The following is a 19,253-nucleotide window of genomic DNA, read 5'->3' on the forward strand; positions in this document are numbered from 1 at the left end:
TATGTAAATATATATGTAGTTATTTTTACCAAAATATGGAATTAAATATGGATTTTTACCAAAATATGGAATTAAATATGGACTTAAAATTATAAAAAAATGACTATGTACGTTAAATATTGGTACATTTTAATCAAACTAAACAAAAAATATAATGGACGTACCTTATCTTCCAATGTAGTTTCAACAAAACACAATTTTTATTGTCTGTTACCATAACAATAGGTTACAAACATTTCTTTCAAGTGCTGAAAAGTGAATCTTCTTCTATTGTCTCTGAGGATAGATTTATACTGACTAAAAGAGCGTTCGACGTCACAAGAAGTAACTGGTACATAATTCAATTTCACAATGTCTGCTGGGGATAAGTCCAAGTTAATCTTCACTGTTGATTCACCACTCATCACAGCAACAACCTTTTGTAGTTCTTCATATCCAGGGTTTTTTGAAAGTACAGTGTCCACCTTAGCTCTTACTGCATCTGCAACTTTACCTCTACCACGATTCAGTTGTTCCACAGTACTATTTATAATTTCAAAACTTTCAGATAGTGAAAGGTGCCTATTTTGGAGACTTTTGAGCGTTTTTATGATGCATGAAAATGTATGCTGAATGTGAGCTAAGTCATTCTTCACACTTATGTCACAGGTAACTGTTTTCGCAGTATCAATTGAGACTGCATCTTCAGAGTCCAATGCAAGGAGAACATTGTTAATAGAGTCTATATGTTCGGCATAATATTCAACTGCTTCTAGCCATGTACCCCATCTAGTTAAAATTGGCTTTGGTGGCAATGGAATTTCAGGGTACATTTCTTTCAACACGTTAACTCTACTGGGAGCTTTGAGAAATACTTTTTTCACTGATGAAATCAACAAATCTACTTTAGGGAAATTGTCTCTGACCACTTCTGCCACACGATGAAATGCATGCGCCACACAAGTAAAATGAGTCAATTTAGGATATACAACAGATAATGCTTGTCCAGCTTTGACCATATAAGGGGCAGCATCGCTAATAAAGAATAACACATTATCGTACATAATACCCTTTGGCCACAGGATACCCATAGCTTCGTTGAACAGTTTAACTATAGTTTTGTTATTGCACTTTTCTAGAACATCACAATGTAAAAGAATTCGTTCAGAATATTGTTCACTTAACAAACCGATAACTACATTACCAACAAGTCTACCTTCTTTGTCGGGAGTCTCATCAATGGAAACCCAAATTGAACTATCTTTAATTTCATCTCTTATCTTCTGTATTGTCTCATCGTAGATGGATGGAGCATACGTCTTCCTAAGTGTTGACTCATCCGGGATTGTATGTTGAGTATATTTTTCAAGGAATTCCCTGAAGACCTTATTCTTTAGTTTGTAGAGAGGAATATCAGCAGAGATGAGAGAACGGCACAGGTCGATGTTAAACTCAGATCTTACATTCGATGTTGTTGGTTGTGTTAAAAACAATTGTCTCTGCTTGGAATTTAGTTGTTTGTTGGCCTGATGTTTACTAGTTGTAATGTGTTGTTGCACCAGGAACTTTTGTGTAGATGATACTGCACACTGACACAAATTACAAAATAATATTTTATTGTCAGTTGATAAACCATCTTCTTTAAATTCTGAAATGTAACTTGTTAGTTTTGATTTTAAATTGACTGAATGACGTACTTTTGGCATATTTACCGTCTTTATAGTATGATTTACAAAACTGAACCTATGTGTACTCTGACTGGCATTTAACTGTTGAGCTGCACAACTGAAGTCTGTTAAAAATTTTAAATTAAATTAATACAGTTTTGTAACTTACTTTCCCATTGTTGATAGGACTGCTAATTTTCAAATAACTCTGATGTTAAAGGGATTACTGAACATGTGTTTAAATCTCTATTGTTGAAATGTATTTTTAAAAGTTAATGGAATTTTGTTTTGTTTTATTGTTAAACCTAATATAATATGGACTGTTTTATATGAAATATGGAAAATATATGGAAATTAACGAAAATATGTACTAAACTCTAAAATATGGAAAAATATGGAAAATAAAAGTAGGATTTTTCAACCCTACACATTGTGAAACATAAAGATAATGCAAAATATAAATTATATTAGCTTTATAAGTAAATATGTATTTACATATAAATCCTTTCCCTGCTTATGTGTTATAAATTGCGTCCAATTTTTTTTATTATGTTCAGTCTATCATAGTCATTGTTGTTAACATATTTGTGAGAGTCATGGCTGTGGAGCAGAACATGTTGTTCTCGAAGTCGGTATATATCACATACTATAGATATAATGCTTTTGATACTGATAAGGCATACTCGTATAATGTACTTCGTATATAATAATTCATAATTAGATTCAATTTTTTATTTAGTGTTATGCCATATCATGGTAAAATTAGGCGTACTACATGTAGTACGTCAGTCATAAGAGGGGACATTTCGTGAGACTGATGGTACTCATGTTATTATAGGGAGTTTTCACTAAATGAAGCCTTACAAATGATTCAGGACGACCAAGTTGCTATACCTAAGTGCAATAACAGTTCCATCACCATTTTATCACCAAAAATGCGTGTGGTAATGTAACTGATGAGGATTCTGGTGATGAAAATAACCCTACAATTGACAATATGCCTGGTAGTCAGGTGCGAGCTGAGACGGAAGTAACCCTCAACACACAAGGAGAGGGAATGGATGATTATGATGACGAAAGTCATAACGGTGATGATGAACATAGTAAAGGCGATGGTGAGAATGGCAGTAGAAATGCTTATGATTCAGCAACCGATATACAGATGATGAGAAAGAATAATAAATTTCAATTGGGAAGAAGTTGACATACAGCAGGGAAATGCTATATTTTTCAATTTCCGTGCACACAGTTTCAAGATACTCCAGAAATTTGAAGAAGAAAATATCAGTGAAATAGCCCAATATCATATATTAGTACAACAAAAATATGGGTGGACCAAAACATCAATCTGTACAAAACATCTATTAGAAGCAAGAAATGGTACTTCAGTCTGCATTGACGTAGCAGAACGAAATGCATGGCAGCTCTACAAGATAAACTCCAACGAAAAACTCGATCGTCTTGCATTTCGCAAACGTCTTGTCTTATCTGTTCTCGAATCCACTGCTCGATATGTACAGTCAAGCGGTAGACCAGCGGTCGTCAACTCACTGCACTCTCGGGCTATCGTCTCTTACCCGCAGGTGCATTTTTGGCTGCTGGCGGGTATGCTCTCTACCTAATCCTGCTGCACTTACCCTTTACCATTTTCAGCGAGTGCTGACGACCACTGCGGTAGACTATCTCATCTAAGACTGAGCAAAATGATTCAAGGTTTGATGGAAGTAATCATTTTGTGGTATATCAAGGAAAACAAACTCGATGCAGACAGTGTCACAAAAAGACAACAATAATATTTATGAAGTATGATGTCGGTGTACATGTAAAATGTTTTATCACGTATCACACACCATAAACATTCTCGAAAAATACAATAATCTTATTGTGTATGAGTGATATAATTTTGTGTTAATTTGATGTATCGTTAAGCTAAACAATTGATATATATTAGTGCAAAAACGATTTATGTGATATGTTTTTGCATGGGGATATGACTGACGTCCTATATAAAGCACACTGAAAATCTCGGATACTATCAACATACAAAATTTAAAAACAGCTTTGTTATGTTATATCAATTACAATTAAATAATTTATACAAAAAATTGTTTTTTTTTAACAAAAAATAATTCAGTCTTATCTGGGTTAAAGAACATGGAACCAACAATGAGGGCGCTCCATCAGGATCAGAAATACCCAGTAACTTGCAAATGAAGAAGTAACTAAATCGGCTGAGGCTAAACTTAACAAAACATTCCAGGTTAAAGAAATGAATTATGAACTTTCTAAGGATTTATCCTGCCTGGGAATATGCATGCAACGAAATCCCAAACCATAAATAACACAAGCCACGTATATTCAGCTTAACAATGACTATCCATTCACTGTTAGAACTACATAAAAGCAGCCACGATACGTTCAGACCTCGGCATCAATGTGCTAGAGGGAATGTTAGAGAAGAGGGAGTCTCTTCTGTTGTAAAACCAATATAACCATTTACAAAAGTATTATTCTAAAATAAAAAAGAAGAAGAAAGATCTTTTCCGTTAGAGTGCCTTTCTAACTCCTGATTATCGTCCTTATTATGAAAACCTTCCATGCCCTGAAGAGATGTATGTAATGTGAATAACATCGTGTGGATACTAAGTGTAATATTAAAAGCCATAGAAAGTTGCTCCATGATCAAATTTTATATTTTGTTTAAAGAGAAAGTCTAACTCTACCTGTACCATACAACGTTCTTCCATAAACCGTTGATTAAAAACACATTTTATTTCTACTTCTAGTTTAAAGAAATGCTTATTTTTTCTACTTATAAATATCTGGTCTTATAAATTGTAATAAAACATTTTTTTCTTTAACTAGTAAACCCTATTTTTAATGTTGGTACAGTTTTTCATTTCCCCAAAATAACCTCCTTGTTTCTTAAATTAATATTATTCCGATAGATTCCTCTATTATTATTATTATTATTATTATTATTATTATTATTATTATTATTATTATTATTGTTATTACTATTATTATCATTATCATTATATATAATCAAATATCTCTTGCAAAAGTAACAAATTATTTTTATTTGATTCCAATCAACACATGTTTTGTTTATAGTAAGGGCCGAAGTGAAAATTAGAACAGATTCACTATTAACATATTTCCGGAGGATAAAACAGTAATGGACAGAGAAAACGAGGTTGAAAAGTAATGAAATATGCGAATCAGCGTGGTTAGCCTACAATCTTATTGCATATATGCTGGATAAATTCGCTCCAATGAAACAATTGATACAATGCTTAAAATGAGATTATTGGATACTTTGAATAAATAAAAACAGCAAAATTGTGAACGGATATCCTGTTGCTAGGAATAGAAGCGTGATTAGTAGTATTTCAAGAATTTTGCGTCTTTCTTCTAAATTTCTGGTACCATTTTGAATAGTAACACTTCCAAAATTATATTCCTGATATTTGATAGAAATTATGAACTGCCGTAATCCAATTTGGTGTAAATTATTAAGAAAGCCACTGCTTCTATGTCGACCGTTTCTTCCGAATAGTGGCTTCTGCCACTATCGTCCTTTACTTTTAAATGTCCTTTCCATTAAACTGCCTAAAATAAGAATGGCGGCACTTGCAATAATTGTATCTTTGTTCCACATTACCGGGAATAATCGTCAAATGCTAATGTTCTTTTTTCATTCGACGGAAATTGGTTTTTCCTCCAAACGGAGAAAAATAGCGAATTTTCGTACTCGTCATTTGTTCGTCGTTCGTTTGTTAAATGTATACTCGCCTTAAAACAAGCAAACAGCACTAATCAGTTTTACTATGATTTTGGGATTTCGTTAAATATTAATTTTATGAGTTTCAGTTACATTAACAACAAGTTTCTTATGAATTTAAAAAAAGTAATATCTTCTTTATTGAATTTAGAGTCCTTACAAATTTCCACGCCCATGTATGTCAGTGTCAGTGTCAGTGTCAGTGTCACCATGAACGCAAAATATTGACCTTTCACTTCATCTTCCAGTATCTTAATGCCAGTTTTACTAAGAACGGAAGATGGTGCAACTTTTGCTCCGTTCTCCAGTATGTTAATGTAAGTGTTATGAACGGAAGATTGTGCAGCTTTGACTTTGTCTTCCAGTATTTTAATGCCAGTTTTTCTATGAACGGAAGATGGTGCAACTTTCGCTTCATTCTCCAGTATGTTAATATAAGTTTTATTAACGGAAGATGGTGCAACTTTCGCTTCATTTCCAGTATGTTAATGTAAGTTTTATGAACGGAAGATTGTGCAGCTTTAACTTCATCTTACAGTATGTTAATGCCAGTTTTACTATGAACGAAAGATGGTGTAACTTTCGTTTCATTCTCTAGTATGTTAATATAAGTGTTATGAACGGAAGATTGTGCAGCTTCCACTTCATCTTCCAGTATGTTAATGCCAGTTCAGTATGAACGGAAGATGGCGCAAGTTTCGCTTCATTCTCCAGTATGTTAATGCAAGTGTTGTGAACTGAAGATTGTGCAATTTTCACTTCACCTTCCAGTATGCTAATGCCAGTTTTACTATGAACGGAAGAGAGTGTAACTGTCACTTCATTCTGCAGTATGTTAATGTAATTGTTATGAACGAAAGATTGTGCACCTTGCACTTCATCCTCCAGTAAGTTAATGTCAGTTTACTAGGAGGAATGTGTAGTCTTTACTTAATTCTCCAGTAAAATAGATGTTAACATGTTCGACAATAATATCAAAGAAGATATTTTACAATTTCCTGATTAGCACTTTCATCAAGTATGCATTCGGTGGATTTTTATTGTCTCATATTTATGTTAGTCATCCTAGAAAATTATCGGTTGAATTACCCAGCAGAATGAAGCTATTCCAATAAACACATTGGAAAAATTCTGTCCACGATTCACAGGAGCAATTGTCTTATTATTCAACTTGGTCTGAGAATAATAATTTATTTTTAAGAATACAGACGTGTTTCTAGCATGTGTACTTTAAAGTGCATAAGTCATTACTACATAAAAGATTTCATTCTTCTGAAAAGTCTTGTATATATTTTGTTAAGGCTAGGGAATTCAGTATGAGCCAAATGCTTATGAGATGATGAAAGTCAAGAAAAGTGGAGGTTCTTATAAAAATTTTCCCAAATCCATCACACCAAATTTCATTTATTTAGTAACAATTGTTGAAACTAAAGTCTTGAACCAATTTCAACTGAAGATTTGCACGAATATTGATCACAATTCGAGATCTGAAAGCCATTGAATTAGCCATTTAGTTAGTGGTAACCCAAACACAGATTTCTCTACCACAAATTTCACACAAACCACCTGTTTAGTTTAATGGGACGTGTGGTACAAACCACAATGTCAATTGCGAAGGTGTGGCACGTATCTGATAAATTAATTCCCTATCATTACTACGGTGTAGCAAAGGCTGGAAACATATCTTAAATGTCGATATTTTCCATATATACTTTATTGCACTTTTGATTCCAATTTCTTCTTCATATTTTCCTTTTCTTAATTGAAGGGCGACGTGCAGCAATCGTATGTCATATACTAATAATTTTATAACGGTGCATTCTAAAATATTTTGAAGACGTTCATAAAACAAACTTTATTTTAATGATATTTTAAACAATAATTTCAAGAACTGTGTGAATTCCTGGGTATTACTATAAGCCTATACCAAAACAGAATGTTAAAACTTGTTTTCATTTTCATTTTGTTTAGTGTTCTTCCCGAAGGCAGGTCTTTTCATTTTCATTTTGTTTAGTGTTCTTCCCGAAGGCAGGTGTTTTACTGCAATCCCAGCTACGTATTCTTATGAATTGGCTCGTTTTATCGTCCTATAGTGCCCCCCTCCAATGAAATCATTTTATCTCCGTCTATGGTTACTTAGTACATTTCGGACGACTTTCACTTGAACTAACCAAATATAGATAATAATATTGTTACAAACGTGGATGTTCATCAATTTCATACTGTGGAAGTGTAGAATACAGTTGGTATTTTTACATACCGACCACATTTATGGGGCAATTTTTAGTATTGATATTATCAACTTAAATGAAACAAGTGAAATATAGCATTCATTTTTTTTGTATTCAATTCTTTTGAACAGAATTCTCTCTCACCCTCCGTCTGTCTTTGTCCTAGTTATGATGTAAACATGCAAATTTGTTTGATCGCTATATTTTATATTTTTATATGCAGTATGTAAGTGATTAATATAGTTCCCTGAAATCAAACTTATTTATTATGCATCTTTTTAACTTTTAATTCAATAGAGTTAAAATGAAAGCATTGTATATTTCAAAGAAAGAGCTTAAATATATATTAAATATATATTAAATAATAGCCGCATGTATGATTCCTATATTGAATTGAATGGCACCTGTAAAAAATTCTATTCTGTCAATCGTGTTCTAGTATATGTACTGAATCCACATGACCGTATTAATAGAATAACTAAACCGATTATCAATTATAACACAAAGCGAAGCCTTCCAACTGTATATAAAATATAATGCATACATTCAAAATGATTCTAAAAGAACATATTGAAAGAGGATTAACATTTCAAAATCTAAACTGAAACAAAATGCACTCATGTACAATGCATTAAAATTCATTATTGTATAATATATTACTACTATTTTAAATAACAAACTATGCATTTTTTGTGATATAATGCGAAGTTTTAAAATCTCTCTATGAAAAGGTAGGCCTATTAAAAATATATTATATATTTAATATTTTGTACTTGATTATTTATTTTCTACTTTATAAAGACCAAAATTTTAATAAAATAATGTTGTTACAATTCATATGATTTTTTGCACGGAGGCAAGAAAGCTGAAAACTACACTGCGTTCCATAAAGTCTGATAGGCGACGTAAACATTGCCGATAGAGGAAAAGAGAAGGATAATTGCTATTCAACTAATGGCAGAGGCCATATTCCAGACTTATATTGAAGATGGGCGGAGGTACAACTCTTCAGACCGAAACTGAAACGACTGGTAGCATTTGAAGGGGTCAGAACCATAGTGGGCCAAGCGCCATTTACTAAAAAGTTAGAAAGCAGGAGTCAAAATGAAGGTATTACCACACATCTTGATTACACAACTTTTAACACTGTATCACATAGGTACAGTATTACCATAATTCAATGGAAAGATATAGCAAGTAATATAAAATATACACATTAAAACTAAATGATATGTCAATCTTCATTGAACTATGCTATTCACTTAACTTTAACCCTTGCTTTCTCTGTTTTTAATAAATGGCGCTTGGCCCGCTATGGGCCTGAACCCTTCATTTGACATGTGGATATGGAGAAGAATGGTGCTTGTGAAATAAGACAGTTAAATAAGAAATGTAGCTGTGCTGGAAAGAGTGGATGATGAAAAAATAGTACTGAAAATTATCAGGAAGAGAGAAAAAAACTGATTGGGTCACTGTCAGAAGAAACGTCCTAGTGAAGAATACCGTACACTAGAAGAAATGACGTACCGGGAAAAAAGCTCGGGGCAGAAAAAGATATCAGATGATGGACAACATTAAAGAATATAAATTTATGCGGAGTGAAAGGAAGGCGAAAATGAGAGAATATTGAAAACTGCTGGGTTTGCAGTAAAGGACCTATCTTTGGGAAAAATAAAATGAATGAATGAAACTATTACTAACTTTTTTTAGTATCGCAAGTATTCAATTTCTTTCAAAAATGTTATTATTTTATTTATATACAACTATGCCGACTAATAATGTAGTCCTTTTCCTTATGCTTCTTTCATTTGGGGCAAAGTTTGCGACGTCAAGTTCAGTCATCAGGATTGGCAAAGAAATACGGTGACGAAGTTGATTTCAGTGTACAAATTAGAATGATTATAGCATTGGTTTTTCTTCCGTCTTCAGATATTCCAAACGCATTCCACGAACTCGTTGAAATTTTGTCAAAAGATGCTTATCCGATTTACAACTGGTTCGAGTCCATCGAGAGTCCAAACCTAATTCAAAGAAGGATGTTTTATTTTATACAATTCAACGTATGTAGGCCTATATATAAGTTTCATTGTCGATCTATAAATAAATATCGAGTTTATTGACAAATCTTTGGGGCCTCTGACGACCGAATCACTCTGTAGTACGTCATTCACGAGTAAATTACTATTCTGATTATGTTTTCTAAACAAATGCTCATTCATTTGAGTAAACATACTAATTCCCAGAAAAAAAAAAACAATCTGACTGATAGACAGGGGGAAAAAAGCTAAAAACTGATACACAGGAAGACATATAGATCAAAGTGCTGCAAAATAGCGCATACAACCGGTTTAGATTCGACCGGTTACAGAACATCGGTCAAGGTCGGGCAACCATCCGAATAATTGACTTTCAACAAATTACCCCTTATGTTTTACAGGTAGACAGAACACCAGGCGCACGTCATACATGAAACCGACATTTTCTGAGTACACAAACGGAGTAACAATTGAATGAAATTTAATTTGTCGTATTAAAAAGATATGTTAGCTTGATATAGGTCTACAATTATTGATTGGACACTTCAATACAATTTTGTCATAACTAAATACATCAATGGACAAATGGACACTGGTAACAACAAAGGAAATAAGTGTAATGCATAATATTAAATCTGGTGCGTAAAGAAATGCAAGAATAAAATAAATTACAATTACTTACTAAAGAGAAGAGCAAATAAGTACATAGGACTACATTCTAGTGTAATATTTACATTTTAAGCTCAAAATGCATACCTCTAAAACAGTAGTTGTTAATATATAATTCCTTTTAATTACTATAAAGATGTGCATTATTATTTCACTAATAAATCATTTTTTAAGAAGATAGTATGTTATTAACAAAAAGAAAAGTACTCTGAAGCTCAAATGCTTGTACTTTCACGAAGCATGTTGTTGCCCTTGAAGGTACCCAACTGTTAATACCTAGACTGGATGAATAAATCAATCTATGAATGAATCAATGAATGAATTAATAAATCAATCACTGAATCAATGAATGAATCAATCTATGAATCAATCAATCCAGACATGAATGAATCAATGAATCGATATACGAATGAATCAATGAGTCGATGGATGGATGATGGATGACTCGAAGGATGATTGATTGATTGAATGTGCTGAGAGAGGAAGAATTATCAATTAAGTGGTAGGCTCTTTTAAATCCTGCATGACTCAATGTGGTCTGCCTTTGCCGGCCACCCACAAAGAATGAGAAACAATTCGAATATCCGATAAACAGACCATGAGACACTCCGTGAGATGGGCGAGCTTTGCATACTGACTATAGCGCCAGGCGTTCAATAGCAATATATAATTTCTAGTTTTCGTAACCGGTTGTGCAGGACTCTAGTATAGATAGGCAAACATTGAGCAGATAGACGTATCGCCAGAAGATATGTTATTGATATGACTTGCATAGAACAAGTGATTTACATAAAAATACCGACATAGATACTTTGAAAAAAAAACCTTTCAATGCTATTAATATTTCTGGGGAAATGTGAAAACCATATACGCTCCTAATACCAAAACTTACTTCACATGGATCAAACGTGTTCCACTATCATGTAATCTATAGTCTGTAATACGCTCTGTGCAGCACATGTTGAATCACACTTCTCCTGTAATTGGATCCGTTGCCTTAATTATCAGTAGTAGACACTGCCCGCAACACATGATGGTTGTGTTCTAATGTGCACACTCAATGTTACGGCTACACATCGAGATTGAAAGTGTCTTGTTACTTATTTAAGGTACGAATTACATTTGGAGACTATCGGCTTGACAAAATTCAAGTTAACATGTCCCATCTAGCTAGAATAAAAACTTATGAGAATACTGATTACAAAGTAATTGAACACTATGAGTTTCACCATATTCTACTTCATGTATAGTATATTTAAGGAGAGATTAAGTACTATCCTATACTGTCAATGTAAATGTTAAATTGTCTTACTTAATCACCCATTATCTCAGGAATTACTGAATATTATTGTTGTTGTTTAATCAATTGTCCGAAGACAGGTCTGAACCTCATAAGTGATACCAACAAGGCAACACTTATGAGGCAACTAGGCCAGGAGATAATGGGGTAGGACGGTCAATTCTTTTACCCCTCCCTTGCATACATCGCCGATTAGCTACATATTACACTAATAAGACTTCAGATGCTTACAAACAATAATTGTTCTTCCTCTGATACATATCGTCAAGTGAGATGTACTGCCTCATAATATAACTTACATAAATACATTATATGTATGTGTGTATGTATGTATGTATAAGTTGTGAAGGAAAATTGGTTCACTTATTAATTAGATTATTTTAACTATGTATCATTATTTGTATATTGTTGGTTATTTAACGACACTGTACCAACTACTAGGTTATTTAGTGTCGATGAGATTGCTGATAGCGAAATGGTATTTGGCGAGATGAGGCCAATGATTCGCCATAGATGACCTGGCTGGGGAAAACCTCGGAAAAACCCAACCAGGTAATCAGTCCAAGCGAGGATCGAACCCGCGCCCGAGCGCAACTTAAGACCGGCAGGCAAGCGCCTTAGCCAACTGAGCCACGCCGGTGTATGACTATCATTATTATCATTATTATTATTATTATTATTATTATTATTATTATTTGTAAGAAATGTATGTAATTAAGTTACCACTGCCATCGGGTGTTTTCCCACTTTCAGTGTGAGTGAGTGAGTGAGTGAGTGAGTGAGTGAGTGAGTGAGTGAGTGAGTGAGTGAGTGATTACGTACATACATGAATACATACATACATACATACATACATACACACATTTCCTAAATATATATAGATAGATATATACACACATATATATATATATATACATACATATACATAATATGTATATTTCAAAATTGTGACCTTCAATAATTTCGCAAGAAGAATTCATTCATAAGCCACCATCGGAGCACAATGAATAGGGACGCGATGTTTTCACACATGAAACTCATGCTGTGTTGTGACGCACGTGTGCGGTGTGCTGGAGCACTTACGGCAGCTTTTAGTGGCTAATGTATGCCATAAATCATTCGCCAAACTAAATAATATAACACGATTATCTACATTTCCACGTTGCAATGTACCACAACAACATACCGATAGCAAGAGCTTCCTTTTCCTAGATATTTCCCTTCATAACAAAAGACTAAAGGTAATTTATTCAAGTAATTCATACGTACAATTAAACATCATGAGTTTCAGTTTGTAATATTTTAACACAACTTTCAAGATCTTAGTGCATTACAGAAGTACGTTAAATTTAAGAATCTTATAGCGTATTGGCTATTCCATATGAAATCGATCAGTAAAAAACCTCGCATTTTTTAATACTCTAATTTTTTTCCTATTTATACAAGGTGCTGAGGAGAGTGCATTTTCAAAAATATACTATCGAAGTCAAACGGTTTTCGTACTATTGAGCGACAAATTTAGCGTATTTTATAAAAACAAGCCTCTTTCAGCCCTCTGAACTCTGGAACCATTTACTGCAGAATATTGAACGGGAGCTCATTTTGAAGCTGACATTTAATATGTTATGATAAGAAGTAATACTTATTTTTATTGTATACTGTAATCTGGGGTTACTTTGAACACAGAGGAAACTTTGACCATTTTTTTTTTCTTCAGAAAATGATATTTAGGTTTCTACATGCTGCATTTGTTATAGATAGAGGTAAATTATCATAAAATCATTCTCATTCCAAATTTACCTCCATCTATAACAAGTGCAGCATGTAGAAACCTAAATATTATTTTCTGAAAAAATGGTCAAAGTTTCCTCTGTGTTCAAAGTAACCCCAGTTTACGGTACAGAGAGACAGATAATCTGATTTTACTTACTTTTAGGCTTTTTGCCCATTTGTAAAAATGTAAAAAATATTGAGAAACAACCTTGCATTATTAAGAGGGATTCGGCATTGTTTGCTTAGTGGCTCGGAAATAAGTTTCGAGGGTATTAAATAAATTATTTTCACACGCCTAGACTTGAACGGCGCAGTACCCCACACTGGCCGAGAGCTGAAGATAAGCGAGTATTTGGCATCATTTTACTCCTGTGTTTATGAAAACTTGTGATAAAGCTAGCCCAGCCATGACTGCTAGACGACACACCACGTGTTTGTCTCCTGGCCTTGCTTGTCTCGACTACCTACAGTCAGCTGGTTAGTTCACGCGCGTACTATTTATTTTCTTTATTTTATATTTTCATTACTTTCTTATCAACGGTGCATCAGTAAAAAATATGTGTTTATTTGTACTTTCAATGCGGAATCTAACCATGTATTTTAAAAATATTTTTTCGTGTGCAAAGGCGTCTTAATGAAGAAAAATCTAAATTTCTCCATTTCCATAAAAAGTAAGAAAAACTGTTTACATGTCAATATAAAATATAATTTCTCAGCATCAAAATAAACCATGATTTTGATAATTGGGTGAAAGGGTTTCGGAGCCACAACAGTTTAAAGTTGCTAATTTTATGAAAATACGATAAATTTAAATATTTTAAATTTAAACACTATGAAGTTCTGATGCCTCAAAGTTTGCACAAAGCATTGTATCACAGTTGTCAACGGACAGAAAAAGTTTCATTGTATTTAAAAATGGCAAGGTCAATTTTTTATATATTTCGGTCGATTTGAGATGGAATAGCCCGTATGTATATGCAGTGTTTTATAGTGAAGGTGCGGTGAGTTACAGACACTCTTCAGTGGGTTTTAGTGGCTGAGTAATGAGTTAGATTCAAATTGAAACTTGGTTGAGTTGTAGTGAATGAACAAAACTCAGTTCTGTAAGTGCAGTGGGTTATAGTGTATGTGTAGCGTTTTTGTAATGAAACTGCAGTGGGTTACAGAGCTAGCTCAGTAAGTGTTAGTGACCGAGTAATGAGTACAGAAATTTATTATTTAAGGAGAAATACAAGGGCATCCAGGACGCAAAGAAGAAGGAATCAAGATATAGGGAGAAGAATGGAAGCAGAGTAGACGGTACTAGAAAGAAGAGGCAAGCAAGCTTTGATGTGGTTCGGACTCCTATTCAAAATGGATAGGAAAAATGCCATAAGAAAATGTTTCACTGGACACTGCTGCTGATGCTGCTGCGGAAAACAAGGAAAAAAGTCTAATAAACATGGTTCCTACAACACCTACTTTCTGAGATATGAACACTTATTCATAGGAGGTGCTCAATGTGGCATGCGTTTATGACAATGCATTTTTCTGCCCTACAATACAGCAGGCTACCAGATAATCATACAGTAGCTGACACCCCTGGCATGAAAAACTGATACGTCGCAAGGAATACTGAAAAGAAAAGTTTGGTTGCGGATATGAGCGGAGTTCAGCGGAGATGATGTTGTGAATTTTCGTAATCAGTATGTGTGAGCTCATAAAAATATTCATGCACTTGAAGAAACAAGGCATCAGCACCGATTCTCAATCAACTTATGGACAGGCGTTCTTCGCGATAGATGAAGGACCATACGTGCTACCACAGAGATTAACTGGGGCTCGTTATCAGGATTTTGTAATTAGTGTATTGCCTACCTTGCTGGGGTATGTGCCATGTCAGCAAAGACGACAGATGTGGTCCATGCATGATGGCACACCAGCACATTTTTTCCCCAATGAGCGTGAACACCTGACGCTGACATTTCAGGACCGTTGGATTGATTGGGGAAGCCTCATACCTTGACCTGCTCGTTCCTCAAGTCTAAATCCCCTACACCTTTGGTTATCAAGAACAATCAGGTCAATTTCAAAGACTGTGTGATTCCTTACGCCGAAGGGCCATAAATGGACGTCACATTGAGCACCTCCTATGAACAAGTGTTCAGATCTCAGAAAGTACTATGTGTTGTTGGACCCATGTTTATTCGATACTTTTTTCTTCTTTTGAGCATACTACCACCTTCTAAAATATTGGATACTTTTTATTAACACTCTGTTTATTTTATCTACAAAATTTAAATTAACTACCAAGTGGTGAACACAAATAAAATCCGTCCTAGTGTAGGGGAAACAGTCATTCATACACAGGGATAGGTTTCATACCCTCACCAAAATTTTTGGCATAATGAATGCTGACGATGTAAATTTTCCTCCAGTAAATATGGAAATAATATTTTATTGCACCCTCAAAATTCTCTGTCTACATACTTCGCATAATTAAGTAAAAATTTAAAAAAACATATTCAAACCACGCGTTATAAGTAAATGTCAGAAAAATCTACATATTACATAGGAGTGAATATGCTGTCGCAAAAACAGAGATTTCGGCCTGCTATATTTGAGCAGAAATTTCAACTATTTATCGGTGCGGTAATATGAACATGACGTCACTGTATACCTGCGATAACGACATTTTATCAGACGTAGCTTTTAATTAAATTAGGCGAATTTGAAAGAACATCCCTTGGGAGCACAGGGATCACATTCTGCCCACAAGTTGAGGCTGTGTTGTTCGATATATAATTGAAACTGAGAACGCAATCTAAACCACCCCTCCTGCTCTCTGTACAGAATATATCATTCACTCCATGGGATGTCAAGCCTGTCACATAAAAGGGATGCTCTGGTCAGTGAAGGTGATGTTTACACCTGCACAATTTAATGTAGTCTTTCCCGCAGGGCTCGCCTGTTGGAATGTTACATCACATATATGAAGCCACGTCACACTATGCCCTTCATGAATTAGATAATGTTCTTGGGTCAACGTTTTCCCACAGTAGGGGGTCAAGAATAAACTATTGGGTTTATTTACGACACACGAGAATCACTAGTAAAGTTGAACCTGTTTAAAATGAAAGCGAGACAAACTATTCCTGAATAAAATTTAAGAAAATTCAGGCTCCCAGATATAATATAGTAAGCTTATTTACATTTTCCGAGTGAAGAAAATTATATTAGCACATTACCTCAAAATTCTAAATCATTATTACTCTCATTACACTTAGTTAATAAGCATGTTATGTGTCTCTGCTTACATCGAACATTTGTGGAATTAAATTATACTGTGTAACTAAAATGTACGTCAAAACTTCAAGGGCATATTCCTTTCATACAAAAGATGAAAAAATATTACATGAACGTTGGGCGGAAACACTTTATTTCTTTGTTACAGGCCTTCTTCTCAAGTCTGATTAAGTTGTATTTGAATTATGTAGTAATTAATTAAAGATTTAGTCCATGATTCATTTTCAGCGCAAGAATTTGCATAAAAAAATAACACGTCAACTTACGGTGTAGAGCTGCAGTTGCGAAGTAGGGGAGATTCGTCTAATTCCGCAATATTAAGAAGTAAATCTATCATATTTTTATCGAAATGTTTATTGAAAAAAATTTTCAAGATATGTAGACATGGACGAAATCTTTCATTACTAAATGAGATAGACAGACCTATTAAATTGCAAATATATTTAGTTGTATATACATTACAGTTGAAAAAGAACACCTCGGGTAATTCCGCAACAGTGCGGATAAATCCGCAATAGGACTTTGCTAATTCCGCAGTAGTAAATAATTTTGAAATACATTATGAAAGTAACATAAAAGGAACAATTTATATGTAACAACGCTCACTTTCTTCATAGCTGTGTAACAAAACACGAAAAACAGCCAACTTTAGATGTTTCACTGTATTGCCGACAGAGGTGTAAACCAATATCCTTAATTTTTTTGTCTAGCACCGCAGTAAAATCATATGTGCACTACTGCGGAATTACCCATACTGCGGAATTAGCCGAGTTTCCCCTATATATGCGATGATCCCAGTAGGAGTTCCACTAATATTCCTACGGGAGGTGTTTGAACACTACGCACTATGAGTAACAGTCGCCCGTATACACAGAACCCCCGAAGACTCAGAAAGAAGCTCGCGCAAGTTGGTGCCACGAGTTTGCGATCGGACTCCAACTGATTTACATCTTCGAGCAGTAGGAAAAGTTTTGAGTGTAATATTCGAAAGCGAATAATGTCCAAACTCTAGCTTCGTATTTCATTTATAGTTAATTTCCGTTCTGTTAAATATATAAATTTTGATTAATGTGGAATAATATTCCATTAATGCTAATGTATTAAATATTTTCACAAGGTCTGCTCACCAGGTCTACAATACTGTTTATTAAATGCATTCCTTGAATTATGGAAGATAATATCAATAACATAAACATAGTTGAAAAGGATAATAAATATATTTAGTACATGAAAAATAGTATTTACAATTTACAGAAAAGATTGTTATCTATAAAATTATATTCTTTCCTAAATGAACATAGTGCAAACATTTTCACAGAATATATACATTTTTATGCAAATTGTAACAAATGATGATGTAGGTGAATTTCTTAAAGTTTAATAGACCGATACCCTTTTCAGAGGCAGTGCCATTTCTAGTACAAATTAATAAAACGTTTACTGATATTAATTTCTTTGAAAATATGTAACTACAACAGAACAATCAGAAACAAACTCCTTGCCATGGTGATACAAAAGTCAATTTTTTGTGTAATAATCAAGTGCCAGAGTTTTTAAATTTGCGTACAAAAATTTGACTAATTAAAGTTCAGTCTTATTTTTAAAAACCCCTACGTATTTTCATTCGTATCAAATTATCCTCCGTCTAGTTATTAGTTTATGTATTTCTTAAAAATTTCCATTTCATCTCTCTTAATCACATAATCTTTACAGTGATTGTAATAAATTTACTTCCATTCCATCTGTCTGAATCTCATAATGTTTAAAGCGATCGTAATAAATTATTTATGTACATTATATTTCTCTAAATCTCATAACCTTTACAACGATAGTAATAAATTATTTATTTACATTTCATCTCTTTGAATCTCAATCTTGTAATAAATTATTTACTCCAATACAGTCTCTCTGAATCTCATAATCTTTACGATGTTTGTAATAAATTATTTACTTAGATTATATCTCTTCAAATCTCATAATCTTTACAATGATTGTAATAAATTATTTATTTTCATCTCTCTGAATCTCAATCTTTACAGCGATTTTAATAAATTATTTATTTACATTACCTCTCTCTGAATATCATTATCTTTACAACGATCGTAATAAATTATTTACTTCAATTCCATCTCTCTGAATCTCATAATTTTTACGATGATTCAAATAAATTATTCATTTACATTATATCTCTTTCAATCTCATAAACTTTACAACGATTGTAATAAATAATTTATTTCCATTTTATCGCTCTGAATCTCAATCTTTACAGCGATTGTAATAAATAATTTATTTACATTACGTCTTTCTGAATCTCATAATCTTTACAACGATCGTAATAAATTATTTACTTCAATACCGTCTCTCTGAATCTCATAATCTTTACGAGGATTGTAATAAATTATTTATTTACATTATATCTCTCTGAATCTCATAATCTTTACGAGGATTGTAATAAATTATTTATTTCCATTTCATTTTTCTGAATCTCAATCTTTACAGAGATTGTAATAAATTATTTGTTTACATTAC

Source organism: Periplaneta americana, chromosome 11 (assembly GCF_040183065.1).
Source record: "Periplaneta americana isolate PAMFEO1 chromosome 11, P.americana_PAMFEO1_priV1, whole genome shotgun sequence".
Lineage (NCBI taxonomy): Eukaryota > Metazoa > Arthropoda > Insecta > Blattodea > Blattidae > Periplaneta > Periplaneta americana.